Here is a 22,500-nt window from a genome sequence, read left to right as displayed (position 1 = left end):
TATGGGGGAAAACATATATTATTGCTTGATCATATTCTCTTCCCTGAGAGTTAATTAGTAAATTAGTAAGCCATAAAAGTTTTAAATTGTGTTACTCATGTTTCTAAAACAAAATGAATTATGGTGCTTGTATTTCACAACACCATGAAGTTTTATTCAACAAATAAATTAATAAGGGGGCTTCTACACCGATCTAAAAGTCATAAACACACGTTGGCAACTCATCGTAAAATGTTGATTACAAGTCAATGACTTGTTGAAGCTTCTTATGATTATCCAGCAATCTGGCATTGAAATGGTGTTGACTACAAGTCAGTGACTTATTGGTGATTCATATGCTTATCCAGCAATCTAACATTGCAAGGATGTTGACTACAAGTCAGTGACTTGTTGGTGATTCATATGCTTATCCAGCAATCTAACATTGCAAGGATGTTGACTACAAGTCAGTGACTTGTTGGTGATCATATGCTTATCCAACAATCTAACATTGCAAAGATGTTGACTGACTTGTTGGTGATTCATACGATTACCCAGCAACATATTGAATACAAGGCAAATATCACAAAGATGTTGACAACAAGAAGTCAACGACTTCAGACTTCAAACTTTAGACTTCTTCCAGCCAACATTAAAGTCATTTTACGCATCTGTTATGAGTTGATAGTCAGTCCTTTTATTCTTTCATTTCATGAATTGATAGTCAATTCTTTTACACTTAAACAGTAAAATATTTTAGGAATTGATAGTCAGTCCGTTTACTCTTTCATGTAATGAATTGATAGTCAGTTCTTTTACCATTAAATAGTATGAATTAATGTTTAGCCCTTTTACTCTTTGATGTTATGAATCAATATCAATACAGTCCTTTTACTCTGATGTTATGAATTGATAGTCAGTCCTTTTAACTATTAATTGCTATGAATTAATAAGTTCTTTTACTCTTATGAATGGATATTCAGCCCGTTACCTCTTATGAAATGGTATTCAGTCCTCTAACTCTCATGAATTGATATTCAGCCCTTTAACTCCTTTGAATTAATATTCAGTCCTCTAACTCTATGAATTGATATTGAGCCCTTTAACTGTTATGAATTGATTTCAGTCTTTTCACTCTTATGAATTGATATTCAGCCCCTTAACGCTTATGAATCGGTATTCAGCCCTTTAACTCTTATGAATTGATATATTCAGCCCTTTCACTGTTATGAATTGATATTCAATTCATTCGCTCTTATGAATTGATATATTAGCCCTTTAAATCTTATGAATTGATATATTCAGCCCATTCACACTTACGAATTGATACTCGGTTCTTATACCCTTGAACCGTCATGAATTAATATTCAGTCCTTTTACCTTCCAACGTCATGAATTGATAATGAGTCCTCGGAATTGAAACTGAGTGTTTTTACAAGAGCCCAAAATAATATTATTCTTCCATCTGCTTGTTTATGTCAACGACGGCAACATGTAATTACATTAGGAGCGACTTGTAAACAAATCCATCAATGTGATTTTATTTATTAATAAATACTTATTTATCTTTTTATTAATTTATTTTTCATTCGTTCATCAATTCATTTATTCGATTTTATTATGAAGAGCTTGGGAAATATATCTTATTAATATTTTTTATTCATTGTCTCCAAACTTTTAAAATTGGCACCACAGGAGGATCGGATTTGCATATTGAGTCGTCTCTTGAACTTATATTTTGTAGAAGTAGAGTAGAGAGAGAGAGAGAGAGAGAGAGAGAGAGAGAGAGAGAGAGAGAGAGAGAGAGAGAGAAAGCTTCACTGCTAAGCCAAATCAAAATCACTATTGGGAATTGCTTTTAATGATGGAAAGTCATGCCTGGTTTGCACACAAAGGACGTAGCGCTAATTGAAAAATCATTTCTAAGAATTGTTGGGGGTCAGCGACCCCCAGCCCATCAATAAACACCCCCAACATCACACAAAAATGCCCCCCCCCCCCCCCCCCCCCCCCCCCGCCCATGTCCCCCCCCCAACCCCCCCCCCCCCCCCCCCCCTCCCAATACTACGTATATCACTAACCTGTCGATACAATCTGATATGTGAGAATCCCAGAGATTTTCATTTGATTAATATTTTCTCTCGTTTATTAACGGTTACTTACGTGTGTGTGTGTGTATATATATATATATATATATATGTATATATATATATAATATATATATCTTATATATATATATTATATATATATTATATATATATGTATATATAATATATATTTTGAATTATTATTTGCTCAAGAAATAAATGACTAATAAAAATTCGAACAAACCACCCACTTTCCCACATGACAAATGACCGTACTCAGGAAACACCTCTCGCAACGAAGGTATGATAATTAACACAAGTGAATAATGGAAGAAGAGAGACAACAAAGGGGTGAGAAGCGATAGCAGCAGAGTAATTTGCTCTCTCCGCCGTTCTCTCAATATTGAGAGTGAGAGAGAGAGAGAGAGAGAGAGAGAGAGAGAGAGAGAGAAAGCAAAGTAGTATGCTCGGACGTGTTTAGGTAATTATTATCTGTCCGTTCAAGTTGAGGTGCCATCGATTTTCGTTGCAATAATGTTAATGGTGTTATACATATATAAATATACATATAATATATATATATATATATATATATATATAAATAATATAATAATATTATATATATATATCTATATATATTATATATATATTATGATATGTGTACTTTATCCACAAACTGGAATCGGTTTCACCAAACACGACCAGCATAAAAGAAACCACTATGCATTTACAAAGCACAGCAAGCAAAGTCGGAAATCCTTTGACCCTTTAACAAAGGACGCTGCGTGATGACATCATACCTTGACCTCGACTCCAAACGAGACTCTCACAAAGGAATCTGGAATATCTGGAAGCCTTTCTGGAATATCTGGAATCCTCTCAAACTCTTCTTCTTATTCCGGAATCCTACGCTAAAAGAAACTTGGAAAGCGCGTACGATGCTCGAGGGGTAACAAGGCGCGATCCGACCTCCAGCTTAATTGGGATGCGTGCAGGATTTCCCCCTCGAGCTGAAGTTGTAAACATTATGTTCCTAACTTAACGTAAATTCAATGTGCTAAAATCTATGGACACATAGAGCCTTGTTTCACTGAAGAAAATTAAAATAAATACGACATATTAGAAAGAATTTTTCTGTGCTGTTTAGTATGTGCGTTAATTATAATTTACATTTTCATTCTAATAAATAAATCATAAACATCCTATCCTAAACTTCCTGTATCTTTAACTCAATGCAAAACACCTTTTTCAGACCTTTTAATGCCCTACGATAGACCTTTCCTATCCCCACAACAAGAACACCAAAAACAAAGTAGTTTGTAGGCTTACTCCCCGAGTAAACGAAACTCCCACATGATCTCAGTTGCAAAATAGGATGAAAGAGGTCGAATCATCCAGATATTCAGGATTGACGAAAATCAACACCGGATCTCATTAATCCTTGGATTTCGCAAAAGGAAAACAGACTAATCAATCAATGGAGTCACCTATTAATATCTAGGAGTGAGATAAGGCTTATTACATACGAAAGTAAGATCATAATTAAGTCTAGTATATCATACAATGTTACATTTACAAGCATTATGCTACGACACACTGTATTACTAGATGATTTTGCTTCAAGAAGAATATTAAGATTTATATTGATAATTTTATAGATATATAGAATGTTCTGTGAGAGTTGCACATATCAATATAGATAGTGACATCGTAACCCATGCTCATCTCTTAATGTCGATTCCTGTTTTGTGGAATCACTGGGATAATTCTAGTGGCTTTGGAATCTTGTCGTCTTGACCGATGTTTGACAAGTCAAAATTATATATATATATATATATATATATATATATATATATATATATATATATATATATCGAGCTACAATGTCCTTTAATATCTAATTCGCTCTACCTCGGAATTAATATATTTTCATATATGCTTAACCGAAGGGAAATTTTTCTCGATAATAGACTTGCCTGGATCGGGACGCGAACCCAGGATCCTTTAAAATCCAGGAACGTCAGTGAAGCTTTTACCTACTACACTACCGCGAGAGGTAGTGTAGTAGGTAAAAGCTTCACTGACGTCCCTGGATTTGAAAGGATCCTGGGTTCGCGTCCTGATCCAGGCAAGTCTATTATCGAGAAAAAATTCCCCTTCGGTTAAGCATATATGAAAATATATTAATTCCGAGGTAGAGCGAATTAGATATTAAAGGACATTGTAGCTCGATGTATGTATATGCATCACGGAAAAGTGATAAACTTATACATATACATAATTATGTAAAATATATATATATAAATCATATTTTATATACATACGTGTATATATATATAGTATATATATATATATATATATATATATATATATATATAATATAATATATTATAATTATAATATATATATATATTATATATATGTTTATATTTTCTAGGTATCAGATATGTAAATATATCTTCTACGTTTGATACGAAAACGTCATCAAACACCGCGTTAAAAATTGAGAATTAATAAACAGATATATCCTGTTACATTGCATCCTGTATTATCCCCAGAGAGCTGTAAGTTAAATGTGAAAAATGTATAAACCCCGAACACATTATTCATTTCTAATCCAGATCCTATAAATTGTAAAAACCATGCCAATTTCCTCCATGAAAATATATGTATATATCTTGTGTCAACTATGCCAAAATAAACTATTAGATATTTCGCGACAAATCTGATACAAATAATTCATTATAACCCTTCATTATATTCTTTGATTATATCTCTTCATGTTTTTCAAATCGTGACAAAGGCTCCGTACTGCCAAACATCACGTAACGAGAACACCTGCCAGGCCCAAATCACCATTTCTCAGTGATACGAAGTAGTTTATGGGTCAGAATATATTCGCGTCTTTTTTTGTGATGGTCCAACGGTGAATTTCATTTCCCTGCGAAAAATATTGGATAATGCTGCTTGCTAAATACTTTCGATCCTTCCACATATATGTATGTGAATATATCTTGCTTTTTTTATTGCAGAGATTAAGGTATATAGGAATTCTCATCCCAGATACTGGAATGTTCCCGATGCCTCCGCGAACTGGAAAATTGTTCCCATATGAATAAAAAATTGGGAGCTGGAATCACAGAAATGCTTATTTATCGCTTACTCTGGTAGTAAGCCTACAATCTACTTTGATGTCGTTGTCGTTTGGGGGTGGGGGGTGGTAGGAAAGGTCTATGGAAGAGCCTAAAAAGGCCTGAAAAAATGTGTTTCGCATTGAGTTAAAGATACAGGAATTGTAGGTTAGGATATTTCTGATTTATTAATTGGAATGAAAATGTAAAAAATAAATAACGTGCATGTTAAACAGTACAGCAAAATTATTTCCAATAAAATATAGTGTATTTATTTTAATTTGCGTTGGTGAAAGAACACTCTACTTGACCATAGATCTTAGCACGTTTCAATTTACGTTAAGTTAGAAATATAAAGTTTACAACTTATGCGTAAGGGTAAAATCTTGCAAGCATTCCGAGTAAGCTGGAGGTCTGATCACGCATTGTTTGTATATATTTTATCTTTTGGGGCCAGGAAGGGCGGTGTTGAGGTGGGGGGTGGGGAGAAGCAAGACCAGTTTTACATAATTCTTAAGGCTGAATATTCACTCTTACTATTATTGGAACGCATCTAATATCTTAATGATTTTAAATTGTCTTGACAAAAAAAATAGATTGAATGGTAAAGACATTGAAGCAGCACTAACTGCTACATCGATTCTTTAATTGCTAAATCAAGGATGAACCCCAGAGAGCAGATAATGTCCACGAATTTGGAAAGGCCTGAAGAGGTATGACGCGATATGTATAACTGCCAAGCTATAATAGTTCCTTTCTTCGAATAAGGATTTTATGATTCAAAACAAAATTACCTAAAAAAAAAATAAAAAACGACTCCAATCTTGGATTCCAGAATGCTCAAATACGCACAAGGTTGGAATCTAAAATTCAGGGAACAGGGGAACCAAGTAAGTCCTGGGATCTATGGTGATGAGGTCATTCAGCGCTGAAGGGGAAACTGAGAACAATAACAAGGCGTGATCCAACCTCCAGCTCACTTGGAGCGCGTGCTAAAATTTACAGTCAAATAGAGCGTTGTTTCACCAACGAAAATTAAAATGAATACGCTATATTTTATTTTACATTAGAAATAATTGTTTTGCACTGTTTAACATGCACATTGTTAATTCTTTACATTTTCAGTCCAACAAATGAATCATAAATGTCCTATCCTAAAATTCCTGTATCTTTAACTCAACGCGAAACACCTTTTTTCAGACTTTTTTAGCCACTTCCATAGACCTTTCCTATCCAACTCCCCACCCCCCAACAAGAACAACACCAACAATAAAGTAAACTGTAGGCTTACTCCCCGAGTAAGCAAAACTGCTTGAAAGGTGTAACAGGAGGTTAAACTCTTTTGCAGTTGCACTTTGAAACAACTGTTATGAGAGGGTTGAGGAAAGACAGATGGAAGAAAGGGAATAAGAACGGAAGTACAGTAACAGGAATGAATGGGGGAGGTTGCAGATAAGGAAAATTAACTTACAATATGTATATTGAACTTCGAGAAAAATGCCATTTTGCAAAGTACAATAAATGAACAAGTTGTAAATTCACTTTCCTATGGACATGTAATATCACTTCAGCTCCATACCTGTCTTCTGAATGCACCTCCTCCCCAAATATCCTTTGGCAATGGCCCAGCATTCCCAAATGGAGCTATTGACATAAACGAAGAGAATTTTATACACTAATCTGCTTATTCTTTTGGCTAGTGAAATAATTAGGGAATTATATTGTAGGCCGGTTCATCTCTCGCTTTCAAATAATAAATTGAGGGCGGACCATGGAAACTTATTAATTCCAACATATTTCTTTATATCCGTTCTGTAATACTTTCTTTATCACATCGTCAGGGATGTGTTGCATAATGAAAAAGTTTTTTTGGTAGTTTATTAGTTTATTCATTATTCAACAGATCCCCGATGATGTAATGAAGAAACTATTACGAAACGCCAGAAATAAAGAAATATGTTGCAGTTCATGGTCTCCCTTGTATACCCTGACACTGATGTGTCTTGCTGGCCGTTATATATATATATAGATATATAATACTATATACTATATATATTATATATATATATAATATATATATACTATATATATATATATGTATATATTAATTACTATACTATAAATATATATATAATACATACATACGAAGAGCTGGTGTCAAACATCACAGAGAAGCCTTCATGTCTCCCTAGGAGAACAAACAGATTCTACAAGAGACAGCTAATTTACAAATTCAAAGAGACAAGAGATAGATCACAGACCATGAACAGAAAAAACACAGACAGACGAGGGACATAGGCTTCTATTAATGGAATAGAGTATAAAATTTAAGGCAAGAGTAAGTGCTGGGACTATGAATATGTCGGTCATTCAGGGCTGCAAGAGAAAGTAAAAAGATTTGAAAGGCGTGACAGGAGGAAAACCTTTTGCAGTTACAATATGAAATGACTGTTGAGAGAGTTTTGAGGAAAGTGAGATGGAAAGTAAGTGAATATGAATGGAGGTACAGTTAAAGAAATGAAAGGGGTTGCAGTGCACCGCAAAGCTGCAATCAATTATCTGGAAGAGACTGACCAAATTTTAGAAATTCCACACAACCATTTCGCCAGTCAAGTGACAAATGTGAAACAGTAACCACACTATTTCCTGGGTTGGGTATAAGCCATGTCCGCCCAGAGGAGACCAACTATCTTACAAAGCGATAACCATCCTAACGGCCGAATTGACAAGAGGGTGGGTGCTGAGTGGGACATCAGAAGACATAGCATTACACCCTAAGAGGTCATCAAAGCAACCTCGCCTTCCACATCAGCTCTGTGCCCTCGACGAGAGCGCAAGTCAATTTAGATTCTAATGAGGAACCTTCTCTGTCTCCCGCCCAGAACGCAGCGAGAGTACTACATAGGGCTGACGGGGTGGGAGCGAAAGCGGCGAGTGATGGGACATCTGGGGAAAGACCAAATTGATAAATAGAGAGTCAAGGCGATACAGAATCCTTTACCATCACAAATGAGAGAGGTTCTCTGCGGCTTATGGTCGAGAGTCTGAAAGCGAGGTCATTTCTTTGCTGTTACTATCATTATCCTGGTTTTTTCATGATGACGTGAGAACGGCAGATCACCACTTGCTAAAAGTTCCTGACATATGACTGACGTTCGTTGCATTTCATTAGATTCAATCGTAGATAAAATACACCATCATTTTGAATAAATGCAGAATAAATTTTTTCCAAATAGCAGAATAATGCACTGCAAACTATTATGAAGAAGTCAAGGCCACACTCTCTTCTCCAGCGCTCGACGAGAATCCATAGTAATGAAATGTAAACATTCAAGACTTGCGTTCTAGAAACTGATGCTCTGCATTCTGGAATGGAATATATACATGTATCTATACACACGTGTGTATGTATGCATATATTTTTTCATTATGCCATTTCCTTTACTAGGTTGGCTATAGGGACAAAATTTTAATAATGGTGACCGCTAGATTCTGATGTGAAAACAGTCATAGGTAAAGTATAATGAGTTAATATATCTATCTACCTATCTATCTATCTATCTATCTATCTATCTATATATATATCATAAAAACACACTACCATACTCCATAGTTATCTACAGTAGGAACCACAGAAATAATCTTGATTATGAAGACAAAATGCATTTGTAAAAACATACAGCACAGTGTTTCAAGTCCACAGAAGTTTGGAAGAAAGCTTTAAGCTCTGTATGTATAATTGTTTACAAAATCATTTCGTCTTTATAATCAAGGTTATTACTGTTGATAGCTTGTGTGTGTGTGTGTGTGTGTACACACACGCACACGATTCCTGAAACTCTCTCTCACACACACACACACACACACCTACATACATCTTGTGCTCGAGCACCAGCATCTCGGCAAAATCGGAAACAAGAAGTATCACTCGAAAAAGCCATCATTCAGAGTATATGAGTCTCGTCTCGACGTCGAGTGTCAGTCACATATGCATTCATGGGGCCACCCGGTGGTGGAGGAGGTCCGTCCTTCCGTCCTTCCTTCCCAAAAGATCCGTGGGACTCGCTATGGAGCGCGAGTAATGAGGCCACACCAGCTGAGGAGAGTTTTTCCTTCGTTCCCAAAACCGAGGCAAAATCCGGCAATTCAAGGAAGACGAGTTTGAGGACGCTTTTCTGTCGATGCCTTAGGATTTGGATACCTTTCATGTGTTGCTTCGTAATTTTGTTTGGGTGATCTTAATACTTTTCAAGAATTGCTTTCTTTGTCTTAAAACATTTTATGCGTCGCTTCGTAATTTTGTTTGGCTTATCTTAATACTTTTTAAGTTTTGCTTTCTTTGTTTTAATAATTTTAAGTTTTGCTTCGTAATTTTGGGTAATATTAACACTTTCAGGTTTTACTTCTCTGTTTTTATATTTTTAATTGTCGCGTCGTAATTTTGTTTGGCTGATCTTAATAATTTTTAAGTTTTGCTTTCTTTGTTTTTAACTTTTTATGCGTCGCTTCGTAATTTTGTTTGGCATATCTTAATACTTTCAAGTTTTGCTTCTTTATTTTGATACTTTCATGACTTGCTTCGTAATGTTCTTTGGCTGATCTTGATACTTTTCAAGTTTTGCTTCTTTATTTTGATATTTTAAAGTGTTGCTTCGTAATTTCGGGAGATCTTAATACTTTCAAGTTTTGCTTCTTAATTTTGACAGTTTCAACTTTTGCTTTGTAATTTTAATACTTTCAAGCTTTTCTTTGTGATTATATATATATATATATATATATATATATATATATATATATATATATATATATATATTCTATATCTATACGATATCTATATAATATATATATATATATCTATATCTCTATATATATATATATATATATATACTATATCTATATTCTATTTATCTATATATATATATATATATATCTAAATCTATATATATATTTAGATTAGATAGATATATAATATACTATATATTATATATCTTATATATATATATATTTTTAATAATTTTTTTTTTTTGTTAAATAATATATAGTAATATATAATATTATCTATATATAATAATTATATAAGATATAGATATATATATAATATATACTATATTATATGTATGTATATAGTTATAGTCTTATATCTATATTATATATTAATATTATTTAATAGATAATATATAGTAGTATATAATATAATATAGAATATATATAATAGTAGAATATAACTAATATAATCTATATATATATCCTAATAATATATCTATATCTATAACATACATTACATAATATACCTATATATATAATTATTATATATATTATATATATAATATATATATATTATATATTATATCTATATATATATATATAATATATATATAATATATTATTATAATCTAATATATTATATATATATTATGAGATATATATCTAATAATATATATATTAATAATAATATCATATATATATATATATATATATATATATATATGTGTGTGTGTGTAGAGAGAGAGAGAGAGAGAGAAGATAAAACGCCCATAAAACACTATTTGAAAGTTGCAACCATATATATTTCGAGCACAGAAGGAAGTGCTCTAAATATCTGGTTGCAATGTTCAAACAGTGTTTTATGGGGCTTTTATCTTCATATCATACTGTTTTATTACAGTAAAAGACATTCATATACACTTGTATGCTTGCATGCCCATCTTTACTAAGTTATTTCCAACATTTTTCTCCCACCCTAGGCGTCACGAAGGAGTCAGAACGTTTTGAAAATATATTTGAGAGAAACAATAATATATTACATTTAATTCTCTCTGCCCCAAAATAACCAAAAACGACTTCTTTTTCGAACAATTCTTTTCTTTTTCCTTCCCCTAAAGCGTCTGGAAGTCGGGGCGTTTCAAAAAATTCCTTATCATTTATCTCGTCGATAGAAATGAGGAACTCGACGTTCCCTTCACCCCTTCCCCCACCCCTGGGGGCGCAAAAGTGTTAGACCTCTCGTACCCCCTCAAAAAAAATTTTAAGATAAAAAATATATAGATAAGATACAAATAAAAATGGGGACGCTTCCGCCACCGTCAAGCTGTTGGGTATTTTTTTTTATGATTATTTTTATTTTATTTCGCGCGTTTCTAAAGGGCGCCCCTGCCCCCTTTACACTTTTCAACCTGAAGGTCTTCGATTTCCTAACGACGGGACACTGAACGCCACTAGGGGCTAACCCCCCTCCCCCTCACCCCCCCGCTCCCATAACCGCCCCTTCAGCTGGAATATCCCTTCACTTTCTTTATATCATTTTTTTTTACACTTTTCTTCCTTTCTTTCCCCTTCGTCTTTTTATTGAACACGCTATCTGCGAGGGAAGCCCTCTCTCTCTCTCTCTCTCTCTCTCGCTCTCTCCTCTCTCTCTCTCTTGCCGTAGAGAAATAATCTTTTACAAAAGGGAGCCGAATGATAGAGTCAGTGGTAGCAAATTTTTTTTTTTTTTTTTTTTTTTTTTTTTTTTTTTTTTTTTTTTTTTACGCGTCTCCGGGGAACATCCTGTACAGGATTTGTAGTGCGGGAATTGTAAGCTTCCAACAGAGTGAATTTTGGATGTTTGTGTGTATAAATAAGTATGCGTATATTATGATATATAATATATATATGTAAACATAATAGCCACAATGCCCTCTTAACCTCTCAAATTCTTTTGCTCTTTTTTTTTCTTCTTTTTTCTTATTTATTTTTTTTTTGGAGACGCTCGTCACGACGAAGCCTCGAGATCCAACTTTGAAGAAATATGAGAGAAATCACGATGTCCAGTAGCGGGGAATGAACCCGCGATGCCCATAATCACGACGAGGTCATCACCTTGCCTGCCGACCTGACCACGAGATACATTTACATGTGTATCTGGTAATAATGACTGGTAGATTGTACATATATATATAACTATATATATATATATATATATCTATATATATATCTATATATATATATATATATATATTAGCCGGCAAAACCGTAGGCATATATGGTCCGACTTTCTTTGAACCGTAATATCATTATTTTTCATCGTACAGGAAAAGCGAGAGCATATTTGGAATCCTTATGAAAAGTTCTATCACATTAATGCTGTATTCTTTTACTAAGAATATTAATAAAGAAGGTTAGCATGGCCAGATATCCAGCTTGACATGGATCAAAACGGTAGCCATATAAAAACCATCCCCTCTAAAGCTACATATATAGTCAGACTTTGGTTCAATTCGGTTCAGTGGTTTCGCTGTCTATAGCGAACATACGTACATATATGCGTACATACACATAGTCAGACCATCAGCTTTATTATAAGATGTATTCTGTATGTGTGTATATATATATTATATATATATATATATACATATATATATATATATATATATATATATATATATATATATATACATATATATATATATATATATATATATATATATATATTATACACACACACATATATATATATATATATATATATATATATATATATATATATATATATATATATATATATCCACCTCGATTTCTTTTCTTTCCATTCAACTGAATCCTTCTCCTCCTCCTCCTCGTACGAGAGTCACCCATTTTCCTCTTCCTTCTCCCAAAGCAAAATGAATTCGGGGCCAGTATTGGATTCAGCTGAATCCAATACCGTTTCGCCTGTCATCATATTCTGCTGAATATTTACGTCCTTTTCCTCTCGACGAGTCTAACGAAGTCAGTCTCAAAGTATTATTGTTATTATTGTTATTTAGAAGATGCAATCTATTCATATACACCAAGCCAACCAAAGGGGCCGCTGACTTGAAATTCAGTCTTCCAAAGAATATTTAGATGGTCATTAGGAAGAAGTCAGACGAGGTACAGGGAAACACAGAAAGAAGAGACCTCACTTATAGAAATATATAAAATAAATTGATAAATGGACAAAAATGCATTAAAATGCAAGGCGAATAGCATTAGGGTAGTAATGTATTACACTTTCGCTTGCGCTTCTGTAGTTCCTGACTTGGAATTCTGAAGCTTCCAAAGAATATTGAGGTGTTCATTCGGAAGCAAGACGAGGTAGAGGGAAATATAGAAAGAAGAGACCTCACTTATTGAAAAATATAAAACAAATTAAGAAATGGATTGAAAATGTATTAAAATGCACGGAGAAGAGTATTGCATTGCACATTCACTTGCACTTCTGTAGTTCCAATGGCACCCTCCAATCATCAAACGTACCAAATTGCAGCCCTCTAGCCCCAGTATTTTTTTCTTTAATTCAAGGTCAAAGTTAGCCATAGTCGTGCGTCTGACGATGTAGCCAGGCCAATAAAGGGCTTAGTTTAAAGATTCATGGGCCGCGGCTCATACAGCATTATACCGAGGCCACCGAAAGATAGGATTCATTTCGGTGGGCCTTGATTATTATACACTGTACGGAGAACTCGATTGCGCCGAAGGAACTCGGGCGCATTTTGGTAAACGTGTTATGAATTTCATTAAATTCAGATGCCATTTAATTGTTTCTTCGATCTATTTAAGGAACGAAGGTTATTCTCTCTGATTTATATTAATTCCTAATATTTTTTAAGGTTTGATCGAATAATATCTAATGAAAAATATTGTTACGACTGTATACATAGCTACATACATACATCATACAGTTATGATATATATATAGTATCTATATATATATATATTATATATATATATATATATATATATATATATATAATGTAAGCATACATTCGTAGCAATATTTTTCATTAGATATTATTCGATCAAACCTAATATTAATCAATATATATATATATATATATATATATATATATAATATATATATATAATACACATATTCATAAGTAACCACATAAATATATATATACAGACTGACCACCACCCTCTACCCCCACAAGTATTATATCCTCGTATGGAAATTGAGCCCATTTGAATTCCGGGAAAGAAGGGCGGCCAAATATCTATACCTATCCTTCCTTCCGTCCCGCCGGTCACATTTCATCGTCGTCACTGAATACATCATCAATTTCATCATCACCTTCTGCCCAGCAAAGTCTTCTACAAAAAGAATTCATTAGCTCTTCTCTCTTGACGATGGAACGCTTCCAATAACTTCCTAATGAGTTGTGACGTCGTGGAGAGAACGATAGCTACCACTTCAGATGCGTGTCTGGTTCATCGATGATTAGGAGTGATTTTTTTTTTTTCGCTCGCTCGGGGAGTAAGCCTGCAAACTTCTTTGCTATTGTTGTTTGTTTGTTTGTCTGTATGGTGTTTTGACGTTGCATGGAACCAGTATGGTTATTAAGCAACGGGACCAACGGCTTTTACGTGACTTCCGAACCATGTCGAGAGTGAACTTCTATCACCAGAAATACCCATCTCTCACACCTCAATAGAATGCCAGAGAATCGAACTCGCTGCCAACGAGGTGGCACGCCAACTCCATACCGACCACGCCAGTGAGGCGCTTGCTGCTGTTGTTGTTGTTGTTGTTATTGTTGTTGTTCTTGCTAGGGGTATAAGAAAGCCTAAAAAGGTCTGGAAAAGGTGTTTTCCTCCAATTAAAGAAGCAGGAATTTTAGGATAGGATATTTATGATTTATTTATTAGATTGAAAATGTAAAAAAGAATAAATAAAGTGCGTGTTAAACTGTAGCTCTAGGACTCATGCAGAAGAGTGTGCTCCTAGAAACAGCGCACATGCTAAGAAAATGGTAAGAAAAGTGATGGACTTCTAAGGAGGCAGGATGCAACCCGGAACCCCCCAACACTATAAGTATCTACTAGGGTTGTGGAACGAAAACATCAAGCGTGTTTTTTTCGAAAAAAAATGTTAAAAATGCAGCTTGAAAAAAACAAGTCAATTTTTTTTTTCAATTTTCTGCATTTTTTCACATTCTGTTGCTTCTTAAGCCACACACAATGTCTGTCTAGCTGTGCTTATATTATCCATAATATACATATACAATTAATCCCTGTAATTTATTATGCATCTGGGTATTATTGCAATTTTTTAGATTATTACATGTACTAGATCTTCTTGTTTGGCTACGAGAATAAGATACCGTACTAGTCGTACATAGCACATTCATTCATACTAATATTATTCTGACAAAGATACTCTTAAGATGGGGTAACAAAGCAGTTTAGCACTAGAGAGACAAATCTGCGTGAAAATAGAAATTATTATATTAGAAAAATTCACCTCAATCATAAGTGATTGAGTTTTATGAGTCCCATAAATTAGTGTTGTAATCATATTAACATTTCACATTTGATCATTAGTATATACAATTATCAAACATGTTCTACTGCAATTTCTCAATCATATCTTAAACCTATATTAGAAGCTAAATCTAAAGATTTTCAATGCATGAAGAGTTCAAGATAGGAAGAGGGGTAAAAAAACCGTATGAAGGGCAATAGCTCCTTACAAATAAGTATGGTACATGTACTTTTAGGTATTAAACATGATACACTGTTACTTGTATGGAGCTCGTATCAATGAGATATGTTCCAGAACCAATGTAAATGTGCATTATATTTACATATCAGTATATATATAGTTAAAACATGAATTCATGGTAGCATTTATTTCTTGTAACTTGGATGCATTAGGAATTTAGGACAAGCAGAGAGGTGTGACCGTGTGAAAACCATACGAAGGTAAAACACCCAGAAAGTAATTTATTTAGCATCAGTCTTGCTGCTCTGTATCAAACATGTTCAAAGTGAACTTGTACCGTACTGGTATCATTAAGGGATCAGAGGCAGAGTAGTTGTGCTTGGAGAGTGTGGAAGGCTAATGTATTTGGTTGAAGAGCTGATAACTGTGATATAAGTTAAAATAAATCACAGTTCTAGTGGTATTCTGTGACCAGTAAAAGAAATATGTGAGCTTTGCTCATTGTTTGAAAGCATTCCATTCTTTTTATATTATCATTATTTTATTTTGGTGGAGGGAAGAATACAAATGCTAGTGTAGGCTCAGTATATTTCCTTGACAAAATTGATAATGAATTATCACTTTATACTTTCTATTTATCTATGTTAGTTGTAATAGGACACTGGAAATGGTTTGAAGAGGAAAGTAAATATGGAACCACTTGAGCTACTGTCTTAAGGAGTTAGCCACATAATTGTGAAGTGTGTCAATTAAGACAATTATTTACAGTAATGTTAGACAACTGTAACATCACATTTAAATAACTCCCCAGCCTCATAACAATTTGGTATGCTATAATGCTCCCCTCACTGTCTGCAATATTTAACGTCATTCTTTGCTTTATCCACCCAATTACAGGGTTAAGAAGTATCCTACATATTTAATCAGTATTGTGTTGAAGCTGAAAATGTTCTACACCTTACACCATACATAGATATTTGTAACTATCCCACTTTGTATGAAATGTTATCTCGACCCATTTTCGTTCTGAACAGGTTGGTTTCATCCACTCACAAATGGTGCCATCTAAGGAAGGTCTTTCTTTTGTTCTTTATAGCTTATTATAAATGACATCCATAAAAAATTCAAAGCTTTAGGAAAACCTTTCATGAGTGGATAACTTTATTTTAAATGCTTCATGTTCAGATTTCATTGAATGACAAAAATTATCATTTTTATGTTAGGCCTTTAGACTATATTACAATGGTCACATTATATCTATAAAACTAACATCTCTTTGTGCTGTAACTTCAAGAGCATTTTTTATTTAAATTTTCTTCATTTAATTTCATAGGGCTATTTCATTGTTTCACATTTTGATCGCAAAAGAAAATTGTTTTTCATCAAAATTCAGCAATAAAAGAAAGCAAATATCATCATACTCAAATAGCTATAAAAAATACCATTATATATTTTGAGACTGTAAGTGAAATTCTTAGTAATACTTCAGATATCTCAGGTTCTAATTATCAATTAAAAAAGCATTTTGACCATTAATATCATTATTTTAATGATTCCTCTAATCTAGAAGGAAGGCGGAAGTCTTAAAAAATATCATATGTCCATATTAAGTATTAGCAGGATCACTAGAAAGGTCCAGAACATGAAAAATTGGGGGAAAAGGGAAAAAAACGAAAAAACACGAAATGAAATATAACTTTTTTTTCACAACCCTAGTAGCTACCACCCAGTCGAATTGGAGAACTGTGATAGACAAAAAAAGAAAAAAGACAAATAATAATAATAATAATTGTATAGGCAACAAACAGCAAAGGTCCAAGAACACTACCCTGAGGAACGCCTCGAAATAACATTACTAAAAGTTACTATAATGGCTATCAACGCATATAAATATATATACATAAATACATGCATACATTATATATACACATACACACACACACACCACACACACACACACACATATATATATATATATATATATATATATATATATATATATATATATATATATATATATATATATATATATATATATTATATACATACGTCACTGAAATCCTGACTTCTCCTCTGTGGGCTGGTTCGAATCCACAACAGGACGAAGTTATTATCAACTAAAAAATTCCCCTTGGGTTAACATATTATGAAACTATATTAATTCCGAGGTAGAGCGAATTGGATATTGAAGGAAATTGTAGTTTAATGCATATATATATATATATATATATATATATATATATATAGATATATATATATATATATTCATATATATATATAATATATATATATATATATATATATATATACTATATATATATAAAATTATAGTGAGTGTATATATACATACACACGCACCACTCACACGCGCACGAAAATACATATGTACAACGCGCCGCGTACATGTAAATGCAAGTCCTTGCTCATAAGCGCATTTGCACTTAATAAGACAAATGGCTTTACTGCGGTAATCGTTAAAAAAAACGAAAAGCGAAAAGCGTCCTCTTGGGTCACACTCAATTCCATGCAATTACCAAGGTGCCGGTAAGTGCTACATTATAGCGCTTTACCACCGCTACCTTTGTCACTGCAAGTTTTGTCATTGCAAGTATATATACTCTCGCTAATGCATTTATTATGACAACAGCCGCTGATTACAGAGTAGCCAGTGTCGTAATTTATAGGTCCGGTGAATAATGGGTATATATATCCACAGTCATTCAGACTTGGGCAGTTATCGGTAACAATACAGGTTGTCCATAAAGTCACAGTACCATTCTGGGCAATAAATACTCGTGATGGTACTGGGACTTTATGGACACCCTACAGGGTATGTCAGCTGCTCTTCAATGCTTGGCCAAATTACAGGGTTAGATCTCTTCGACATTTTATTTTCTATTTATTTTATCTTTTTTTTTTTTGGCAAGGGTAAGTTCGCTAGTATTTTTTGTTGGTATGTGATTGCATATTCAAACTGGGAAGAATGGGGTGTGTGCGTGTATACAGATAAATACATATATAATATGTGTGTGTGTGTGTGTGTAGTTGGTTCACGAAAGTATGGAACATGATGAATATTATAAAGATTAAGACGAAAGCTGCCAAGTAAAGGACAAGAAGTCGAAAGGCCTTCCAAACTTGCATTGTTTCTCTTTCCTTCGTGGATTTTGGCTTATATATATGTATATATATATATATCTTTATATATATATATATATATATATATATTATATATATATATATATATATATATATATTTATATATATATATATATATATATATATATATAAAGTTTATATAAGATATATATATATATATATATATATATATATATATATATATATATATAGTATATTATATATACATACATCCATACACACATGCAAAGATACACACATACACACACACACGCACGTAAAAATCCTCGGGACTAACAGAGCCAATGCATTCCAATACATTGCTCACTTTGTGTCTCCTCCAGTATGCGCTATACATTTTTTTTCTTTTTTTTTTGTCTTTTGTAAGCACTTATATTCCCTGCTTCGATGCACAGAAATTTCTACATATATATATAATATATATATATATATATTATATATATTATATATAAATATTCTTTCTATGGCTAAAAAAAATTTCACCCCTGATCGCAGCAGGTGTTACCGCAGTGGAATGCTAAAAAAATATCCTCCTCTCTCTCTCTCTCTCTCGCTCTCTCTCTCTCTCTCTTCTCTCTCTATCTCTCTCTATGTAAATGGACGTCAGTAAATCTTTTCGTTGGGAAGGGGAGAAATAAAACAGATAAAAGAGTCGGGGAATACAGACGCGAGAGGGAATTGTTTTCTACAAGAGAAAGAGAGAGAGAAAAAATTCCACATTTAAATTGCCGGAGCAGAATACTTTCCATAAAGTGCTTCAGCTTCTGCTGCTGCTGCTGCTGCTGCAGCTTAGCTTCGATTTACAACAAAATATTTTCACTCGGTAAACGATCTCTTTCTTGTTTAGGCCACTACACCAACCAGCCAGGCAGCGAGTACGATTATCCTGAGGAGAGAGAGAGAGGAGAGAGAGAGAGAGCGAGAGAGAGAGAGAGAGAGAGAGAGAGAGGAGAGATGAGAGATAGAATATTTCCAGTTTTGCGGGTCATGATTAGACGATGAAAGAAAGGCCTTTATTCATAATTAATGACAAATAATTATATATATATATATATATATTATATATATATATATATATATATATATATATATCAAAATATCATAAAATAGATAATATATATACATAAACATTTGTTTGGTAAATGAGAACTGAACTCTCTCAGCTCTTAATAAAATATTTTGCTGTCGACGTTTTCTATTTTCCTCTCGCAATTTCATTCCTCCCTGAGAAAATTCATGTGATTGCATGACGACACCATCACCCCCCCCCCCCCCCCACAAGAACCCCACACCCACGTACACACTTGGTTCATGAGAGAGTTCGCTGTTAACCCCGACTGGATTGAAATTTGCTGATATTTTCATAAAGGTCTTCTTCCTCCTCTTTCCAGCTCTGTTGTCAAATGATACGTTTCAATTTCCAGGTTTCGTATCTCCGAGGAATGGAAGAAGAATGCGGGGTTCTCGATGAGCCGACGAACCTTTTAGAAACCGATTCAATTTTGTACAGAAACGGAGACATATAATTTTATACCTCCAAGGAATGGGCATGAGAGTTGTCTATCATAAACTGATGTATTTTGTAGAAACTGATTCAATTTTGTAGACAAATAGAGACCGACTTATTGCTTTATATCTCCAAACAGTGATGAGAGATGTGACAAACCATACGGGGATAGTGCCGTCAGTGCACCTCATGCGGTGCACTGTAGACAGTACTTAAGGCTCTTTGCAACCTGCCTTCCATGGCCCCTAGCTAGCTACAAACTTTTCCATCCTTTTACTGTACCTCCTTTCATACTGATACACCTTACGAATTTTTTTATTGCTAATTTCCCCGTCAGCACTGAATGACTTCATAGGTCCCAGTGCTGGGCCTTTGGCCTAACAACAGCAGCTGTGAGATTTGATGATGAGGTCATTCAGCGTTGAAGGGAAACCGAGAGTAAAAAGGTCTGAAAGGTGTAACAGGAGGAGATATTGAGAGTAAAAAGGTATGAAAGGTGTAACAGGAGAAGAAATTGAGAGTACAAAGGTTTGAAAGGTGTAACAAGAAAAACGGAGAGTAAAAAGTTTTGAAAGGTGTAGCAGGAAGTTAAAACCTTATTTCAGTTGCACTCAGAAACAATTGTCTGGACAGCGTTGAGGAAAGTAAGATGAAAGAATAAAGAGGATATGAATAAAGGGACAGTCAAAGGATTATCTATTTCAGCACAGAATTACACAGTCGAGTGGCCAATGGGTAAGTTAATCAAGTAATTATGTCGTCGAACCCCCATTTGCTCTCACTGAATGCCAATGGGCGAGAATATCCTATAGGGATTTTTGACTACGTAAGCAACGGATGACACCTGTTTGTCTAGTGTTCAAGTTAGCAGGCCTTCAACTCATTAAAATACATTTTTCTTAGCACCTGCTCTGTGTATTTTATAGCTAAATAGAATTTTTTTGGTTTGGAAAGGCAATTAGAAGTGCTATGTGTATTTCAAAGCTAAATATGCCTATTTTTTTAAAGAAGAAGAGGGAATTAGCAGAATTGTTGTTTAAGTTGAAGAAATAATCAGGAGAAGTGCTATATGCACTTCTACGCTAAACACCTGTTTTTTTTTAGATAAAGAGGAAGTTAGCTGAATTGCTCCAAAGCTAAATTATTCCCTACGGGCTGCTCTATGAGCAAGAGCCCGTGCTGGCATAAAGCCAGCTTAATCCTAAACAACAACAGCTAAATTATACCCCTTCTTTTGTTTAAAATAGATTGTTTGTTTATTTATATGGTGTTTTTACGTTGCATGGAACCAGAGGTTAATCAACAACGGGACCAATGGCTTTACGTGACTTCCGAACCACGTCAAGAGTGAACTTCTATCACCGGAAATACACATCTCTCACACCTCAATGGAATGCCCGAGAATCGAACTCGCAGCCATCGAGGTGGCAGGCCAACATCAAACCGACTATGCCCCTGAGGCGCTGTTTAAGATAGGCAGGAAATTTGGGAAGGAAGGGGAAGTAGTCCCTATTTCGAAAGAAACCCAGCAGACTTCGACTGTGAAGGAAGACCAAGTTAGGTAGTCAATAATGATGGTTGGCATTGCCCGAAAAGAAAAGGCAGATGAACTTTGCAACCTGGATGCTGCAGTTTGCCTTGAGTCACTGTGTGGGATGAGGCGACTGTCGGGTTATGCAAGGACATTTAGAAGGTCAAGGAACCACCAAATCCAGCAGGCGAAAGACAGTAGAGAGGAGAAGAGTTATGGAACAGAATGCAATACAAAATTCAGGCCAAAGCCCAAGCGAGCGCTGGGACTTATATGATGATGAGGTCATTCAGTGCTGAAAGGGAAAATAGGGGGCAAATGGTTTGAAAATTGTAACAAGAGGGGGGTTGCAGCTAGGGGCCAAAAGGATGCTGCGAAAACCCTCGATTAAGTAATGCCTTGGGTGCAACGCACGAGGTGCACTAATGGCACCATCCCCATATGAAGAAGAGCAAGGTAGAGATGTGGCGAGTACAGTAGGCAACAAAAGTAAAATACCACGTTACGGGTTCTTACTTTCGTTGCCTACTGTACTCGCCACATCTATATATATAGAAAGTGAATACCACAGAAAATGCTAAGCAGAAAGACAGTATACCCAGCGCTTTCTCCCTTAATTAGGCATCGATGTGTCCTGACAATACCTCAATAAAGGCGAAAGC

General features: G+C 34.4%; 1 protein-coding gene across 1 annotated transcript in view; it reads left to right on the top strand.

The window, feature by feature from the left end:
- LOC135195987 (hemicentin-1-like) overlaps window positions 1–22,500 on the top strand; it is a 405,661-nt gene that overhangs the window by 174,012 nt on the left and 209,149 nt on the right.

This window comes from Macrobrachium nipponense, chromosome 17 (assembly GCF_015104395.2).
Source record: "Macrobrachium nipponense isolate FS-2020 chromosome 17, ASM1510439v2, whole genome shotgun sequence".
In the NCBI taxonomy this organism is placed as follows: domain Eukaryota; kingdom Metazoa; phylum Arthropoda; class Malacostraca; order Decapoda; family Palaemonidae; genus Macrobrachium; species Macrobrachium nipponense.
Note: the sequence above shows the minus strand (reverse complement) of the source record. Positions and strands in the feature narration are given on the sequence as shown.